The 7500-nt window shown below is 49.8% G+C and overlaps 1 protein-coding gene across 1 annotated transcript in view; it reads right to left on the bottom strand.

Annotated features, from left to right (window-relative positions):
- The window catches only part of foxp2 (forkhead box P2), a 136904-nt gene that overhangs the window by 45148 nt on the left and 84256 nt on the right, over window positions 1-7500 (bottom strand).

The following is a 7500-nucleotide window of genomic DNA, read 5'->3' on the forward strand; positions in this document are numbered from 1 at the left end:
CTGGTGCAATTAGCATCTCGCGCTCCTGCTCCGGCTGAGATACGCGGAGGTGAGCCAAATTAGCCACTGCAGAGATAGCGCGGCCACTGCCAACCAAAACAATTAAGGGCCTTTCGGAAAGCGCTCACACACTCTGCTCCATTTCCGCTCTAAAGACAAACGTAATCAGATGTAGGGGAAAAACAGAGACACATGGGGACGAGGAGAGAGAGAGAGAGGATACACACACACACACACACACACACACACACACACACACACACACACACACACACATGTCTCTACACACAATGCTTACTTTCACACACTTGCACACACACACCCACACACACACACACACACACACGCACAAGATACGCTTAAGATGAATAAAAAGAGCTATGGAGGAGTGTTAAGGTGCAATTAGTTCATCTCCATAGTAGCAGTGTTAATTAAGGTGTGAGACCCAATTCTGCCCTAGAAAAACAGGGGATGGATAGAAAAAAAAGAGATAGAGAGAAACAGAGCGTAGACGAGAAACATTCCCTCACACACACACACACACACACGCACACACACACTCAAATCTTTCTGCCCCACCTTCCACAATGTGGGTGCACACAGTTGCCCCATTACAGACTGCCTGGACATTTCAGTCTGCTCTGTACAACACAAGCAAACCTGAGGCCTACACAGGCCATGCACAGACAAGGCTGTGGGGGAAACACACACACACACACACACACACACTTTTCGTGTTCACTTTCATATACAGTACACAGTATCACAGTATATTTATCTTACACACGGAGGCACTATTACATATACTCACACTTGCTCGTACACACACACACACACACACACACACACACACACACACAGAGACACATACACACACACACACACACACACACACACACACACACACACACTGATCATTTGGATTAAAAGATCAATGCCTGTGATCCTGAGGACATTAAGTAGATTACAGGACTGCTTTTCCTCCAAATCAATTTCCCTCCTCCATCCCACGCACACACACACACACACACACACACACGCACACACACACACACACACACACACACACACACACGCACACACACACACGCACACACACACACACGCACACACACACACACACACAGCACGGGGGACTCCGCTGCCTTTAAAGCAGGAAGACATCAGATGCGAGGGCTCTATTAAGGCATTAGTGTCTGATGGAGATACAGTGGACCCTCCACGAACACTTATCTGCTTGCAGATAACCCGGCTCTCCCTACCCACAGCGCACCAGGCCGGCACACCCAGAGCACACGGCGGGCTGGATCGCCCGCTCGCCCGTCTCGTGGGTGATTTCGGCGGGATTGTGATCATTTGGGTGATAATAGGTTTAGTGCTGTCTGTGTGAATCACCGCTTGGTGACTCACTGGTGTATAAATATATATAGAGAGAAAGCTACGTTTCCTGTACAGCTTTACTCCACCGAAAACAGCACAGGAGCTGAGGCGAAGAGATAAAAACGGCAGTAGAATCGTCACTTCATTTTCACTGTGCTGGTGTAAAAACGTGTTTTAAAAAATAACCCTATACAAATGTGTGATACTATTTCCACACTAATGGATAGTGGCTACCAGGAAGGGAACACTGGGCCAATTACACGCGGGGAGGCCGGAAGCCGGAGAGGTGACGGACAGTAAGGGTGAGGATATCCAGGGCCTGCTCTGGAGAGGACTTTCACCAGCAGCGGACAAGACTCACGTCTTGGGCCACGTTTTCTCTCCGCTCTTCAGATCGGCCTCCTCCGTCTCTTCCTTCTCTCTCTCTCTCTCTCTCTCTCTCTCTCTCTCTCTCTGTCTGTCTGTCTCTTCTCTCCTTCTCTATCTCTCTCTCTCTCTCTCTCTTTCTCTCGGTCTGTCTCTGCTCTCCTTCTCAATCTCTCTCCTTCTCTATCTCTCTCTCTTTCTCTCTGCAGGTGCTTTCCAGTCGTAGCTCTCTTGTGGGAGTCCAGCAGCAGCAGCAGCAGCAGCAGCAGCAGATCCCCCTGCTCTCCATCACATGACACGCGGCAAATTACATGTGCTCCACGCCGCTCCCCTGAATTACCGATCATGGCTGGCGAGCGAAGAGGGGGGGGCTCCCTACTAGCCTCCACTACCCCTTGCTTATACCCCCGGCCTATCAGATCTGCCTGTTAGGAGCCAATTAACATCCCGGCCAGAGTAATCAGATAGCGTGTGTGTGAGAGGCCCTGCTGCAACTCGCTTATTGCTTCCATGTATCTTCTGTCACAAGGTAAATTTGTTGCCGCGACATCAAAGCTTGCGCGCACCTTTTTTTCCCCTCTCTCTCTCTCTTTCCTCCTCTCCTCCTCCATCTCTTTCTCTCTCCCTCCCTCCCTCTCAAACATGCAAACTCTTCCACTCGCTCTCCTTCTATCTTGCCACTAGCCTCGAGGTGATATTCCAACTGCTTTTGCATCACAATGATGAACCTAGCTGTGTGTGTGTGTGTGTAATTTACTATCCTACTCCATGGTAATCTGGAGAGAGAGAGAGCGAGAGAGAGAGAGAGAGAGAGAGAGAGAGAGAGAGAGAGAGAGAGAGAGAGAGAGAGAGAGAGAGAGAGAGAGAGAGAGAGAGAGAAAAGGGTGGTGTGGGTGTAGGTGGATGTTTTCTGGTTACTAAAGCAATAACTAAAGGGGATGGCAGAATGTGCACTGGCATTTTCCTTCTTCTCCTTTTCATTTTTATGCCCGTGTCAACACAAGAGCTTCTAATTTGCCTTCCAAGCGCGACACTCAGTTTCTTCTTTTTTTTCTCTTTTCTTTTTTTGAGATGCTACCAGGAGGAATGGCGCTGATAAAACATGTAAATGGGAAGAAAGGAAGAAAGAGGCTACAGAGATAGATCTCTCCATACGTTCTGTTGCCCTGAGTGCATCCACCCGTGTGTGTGTGTGTGTGTGTGTGTGTGTGTGTGTGCCCCTATCTGTGTGTGCGCGTGTGTGTGTGTTTTGTTGGGAACTGTTCCACTTGGAGGAATAAGTAGATGAATTTTAAGGAACACGGGCGGGCGCGAGCGCGAGTGCGCCGGCGTCTCTGTGGCGCTCTGATGAGATGTGCGGCGGTGACCTTTAAAGTGGTGACACCTCGGCGGAGCCGAGGGCCCCGGCGCTCGCGCCCTGATTGGCTGGGACGGGCGAGGGGGGAGCGCCGCTCAGGAAGAGAGGAGACGCACAAAAGCTTGACGGCGACTGTGGCGACGGCGCGACGACGCTCCCCGACTGTCATACTCGCAAGGCCCCCCCGTTTCCCCTCATCCATAAAACACAGTGTGCCTAACCTGAGATCTGCAGGTCCTACGTTTCTCTTAACACACACACGCACACACACACACACACACACACACACACACACACACACACACACACACACACACACACACACACACACACACACACACACTCTAACACTCTTTTTCTTTGTTCTTTTCACTCTGTTCATTCCTCTGGAAGCTTGGAAAACAGAAAGCAGTGCAAGTTATTTTACACACTAATGTAGCTGGTGTGGTTGGACCCTGTCATATTCCTGGCACCTGCTACATTTTACAATGTGTCTTAGTGTGTTTTTGCTGTCATGTTTTTCACGACGATTGTGTGCTTTAGAGGGGGGGATTGGGGGTAGAGAAGGACACATGAAATGCAAAATGAGTTACTTTCTAACGGGTGATGGTAATTAAAGCCTCCCACCATGCACACGCACACACACACACACACACACACACACACACACACACACACACACACACACACGGAGTTGGCACTTGTGGGGCGTAATTTGCACATCTGTCACCTTCTTGATGACCGCCCGCTGGTGCCTCCCCCACCTCCCGACCCCCGCATGTGTGGGTGCGTGTGTGTGTGTGTGTGTGTGTGTGTGTCACTCCGTCCCCTTTTGTGTGTGTGTGTGTGCACCTCGTTAATGCCCCCTCACACACCCTCTTTCACCACTTACAGCACCACCCGTCAAAAGGTCATGGGTCAACCACTTCTCTTTATACGTGTGATCCGATACCTCAGACATGTGCTGGCGAACACTCACTACATATGGGAGAGAGAGCAGGACATATGGAAAGAAAGACAGAAAGAAAGAAAGAAAGAAAGAAAGAAAGAAAGAAAGAAAGAAAGAAAGAAAGGAATACCGGAGAGAAAGAAGGAAAGAAAACATTGTTTCCTTCCATCACACACTCTTCTTCTCTCTTCTTTGTGTCGTGTGCAGAAGAGATGTTTACATCTCCCACACACACATGACCATCAGCACACTACCGCGGCGCTCGAACCAACACACACAGTGGAGGCAGCAATGACACAGACAGGCGCAGTTGTACTGTACACACAAACACACACACACAAACACACACACGTACACACACACACACACACACACACACACACACAGATAGAGTGGGAGTAGAAACACAGGCTTCACACCCAACAAGACAAACAACACGGAAATCTGACAGTGAGCAGACTCACCTTCTTAGTTTTTATTTTTGGTGCCAATGTGTGTGTGTGTTTGTGTGTTTGAAGATGTGTGTGTGTGTGTGTGTGTGTGTGTGTGTGTGTGTGTTTGGGGGGTGGACGGGGTGATTGTCAGACACACCGGCTCATCTGTAATCCCTTCCTCGCTGTCATCCACCATGGCTTTTTATTTGTGTTCTAAATGTCAGTGTACAAACGCATGGGGAGATATTGCCACAGTTGAGAAGAAAAGTAGAGAAGAGAGAGAGAGACGCCACCGCACAAGATGCACGCGATGAGATAGAGAGAGAGAGAGGGAGAGAGAGAGATAGAGAAGAGAGAAGGAGAGAAAGAGTGAGAGAGAAAGAAGGAGAGAGCGAGCGAGAGAGATGAGAGAAAGAGAGATGGAGAGAGAGAGAGAAGGAGAAAGATGGAGAGAGCGAGAGAGAGAGAGAGATGGAGAAGAGAGATGGAGACGAGAGAGAGAGAGAAGAGAGAGAGAGAGATGGAGGGAGCGAGAAAGACTGATAGACAGAGAGAGAGAGATAGCGAGAGAGGTGTTGTGCGCCTGGGGAAAATCCTTGTAAGCAGCCGTGGGTGAGGGCGAGGGGATTTACTGGGAGAAATAGGTGTTTATTGAGTGCTCCCGTGGGCTTAGGAGAGTAATAATAGACCTGTCACATTACGCAAATGAGCAGGAAGCAGCAACCAGCCAGCTAGTGAGCGAGCGAGGGAGGGAGAGAGAGAGGGAGAGAGAGAGAGAGAGAGAGAGAGAGAGAGAGAGAGAGAGAGAGAGAGAGAGAGAGAGAGAGAGAGAGAGAGATAGAATTAGTCAGGCGTGATGCCTTTAGACGTTAATATAAGTAATTAAAGCCACAAGCCGCAGCACTTAGGAGCCTGTGTAGTAAATTATTTATGTGGCATGATCCATGGGTTGCTTGCTTACGACTCTCTCGCTCTCTCTTGCACACTCTCTCTTTGTCTGGCTCTCTCGTTCTCCCTCTCTTTCTCTCTCTCTCTCCATCTCTATAACGCAGGGGGCCAGGATTTGTCACTGTCTAGAACCGCGTTGGGTTCCTTTGCTCGAAACCCCCCCCCCCCCCCCCCCCCAAGCGCTCCCGGTTATTCCCGCGTCTTATCCGCGGCGGCGGTCTCCGTATTTCACCCTCCGTCAGCCTCCACCCAAAGTGGTGTGATTCATCTGCGCCTGTCCTGCAGAGCAAACGCGCCGGGCCATCACAGGAAATCGAACAGGGGGCGGACAAACATCTGAAGGAGATAGAATTTAATATCTAATACTAAGACTGCAACACTTCAACCAACACCACACACCACACACACACACTCCGCCATCTCTATTCCCTCGCAGGCAGTGCAGTGGCACTTGATTGGCCGAGTGGACTTTTTTTTGCCTCTCGTGTGGTTCCTTAGACATTACATGCGAGCCGAGAGCAGATGTTAATAAAGGCCGGATCAACAGCGGGGACGGAGAGTGTGTTGTGTGTGTGTGTGTGTGTGTGTTGGGTTGCATGGGGCTCTGAAGCCGTCCTTCTCTTTTATTGATTCCCGTCGGTGGTTCCTGAAGAGGCCAGAGTAAGCAAATGTAAATATTCAATATTTGCCGTCCTTGGTCGTTATTAGAGCCGCCCCGCCATGGTGACCACGGCACTGCTGGCCTGACGCTGGTGCCACCGGGCCGACTGGTACACCCCCCCCCCCCCCATCGCCACACACACACACACACACACACACACACACACACACACAAACTACCTCTCTTTTACTCTCTCACCCAATATTACACCTCTCTTTCCCTCGCTGCCTCTGCAAAGCAATCTGCACATCTCCGCGCTCCGGCCTGCCACAGATCCATTCCCTAAACATACAAGTCAATAGCCACCGCTCCTGCTCCACCTCAAGACACCCTACGACTTGCTCCCAGTAGAGCTCAAGCGCAGGGGGGGGGGATATAAAAATAAATGAAACAAAAATAAAAGGAATAAAAAGTCAGAGAAAGGAAACGCAGGTCCTTTTCTTCATTCCAGGTTAAAAGGCGTGAGGTCCCTACGTCAGTGGTTTCCGAGCAAACACGGCTGGTGACATTAATGTCAGATAGTGAAAAGGGCTCAAGCCAACCAAACCCCCAACCACAACCCCAACACCACCACTACCTCCGCCACCACCACCACCACCACCACCACCTCCTGTCATGTGCTGTGTCTTTGCCACCACATAATTAGGTACACAGGGGTGCGACTCCAATCGGAGGTGTCGCCATTGTTACACTCCGCGGAAAAAAAAAAAATGAAGGAAAAAATTAACGGCGAGGTTAACGCCATTTTTCCCCTTCTTTAATTAAATGCACAGGCAGCCTAATGAGGTAAACCAGAGCCCCCGCCGTAGCACTTATTAACAGAGGGGAGGGCAAGCGCGCTCACACACTCCAATTTAAAGCTAAAAATAATAAGGCATGCAGATGTCAAGAGCTTACATAATTTGAAGTCACCGGAAAAAGGAGAGAGTTGAGTTATGAATTCTTATTTGCGTAAATGAGAGAAGTAGACCAGTGTCGCCTTTGCCACCATCCCCCTTTAGGAGTGAAGGGAGAAAAACACACACACACACACACACACACACACTGCGAAGATAATGGGGCAAATGCATCGGATACATGGCGACAGTGCCCTTTTCCAAACAAGCGCCCACAGCAATAGGCAGCGCTTTGAATCAATATGGCAAATTATCTTGGAGGAGGTGAAATGGCAGCTAGTTAAGCGGAGGTGGGTTTAGGTGCAAACACGCTGGCTTTTCTTTGCCTTTGCTGTCGGAAATGCACCGATGGCTCTGCTAGGATCAATGAAGCGATAGTTCCAAGGTTATTACAATGTTAAAGCACTGCCACACACACACACACACACACACACACACACACACACACACACACACACACACACACACACACACACACACACACACACACACACACACACACACACACA

This window comes from Sardina pilchardus, chromosome 17 (assembly GCF_963854185.1).
Source record: "Sardina pilchardus chromosome 17, fSarPil1.1, whole genome shotgun sequence".
In the NCBI taxonomy this organism is placed as follows: domain Eukaryota; kingdom Metazoa; phylum Chordata; class Actinopteri; order Clupeiformes; family Clupeidae; genus Sardina; species Sardina pilchardus.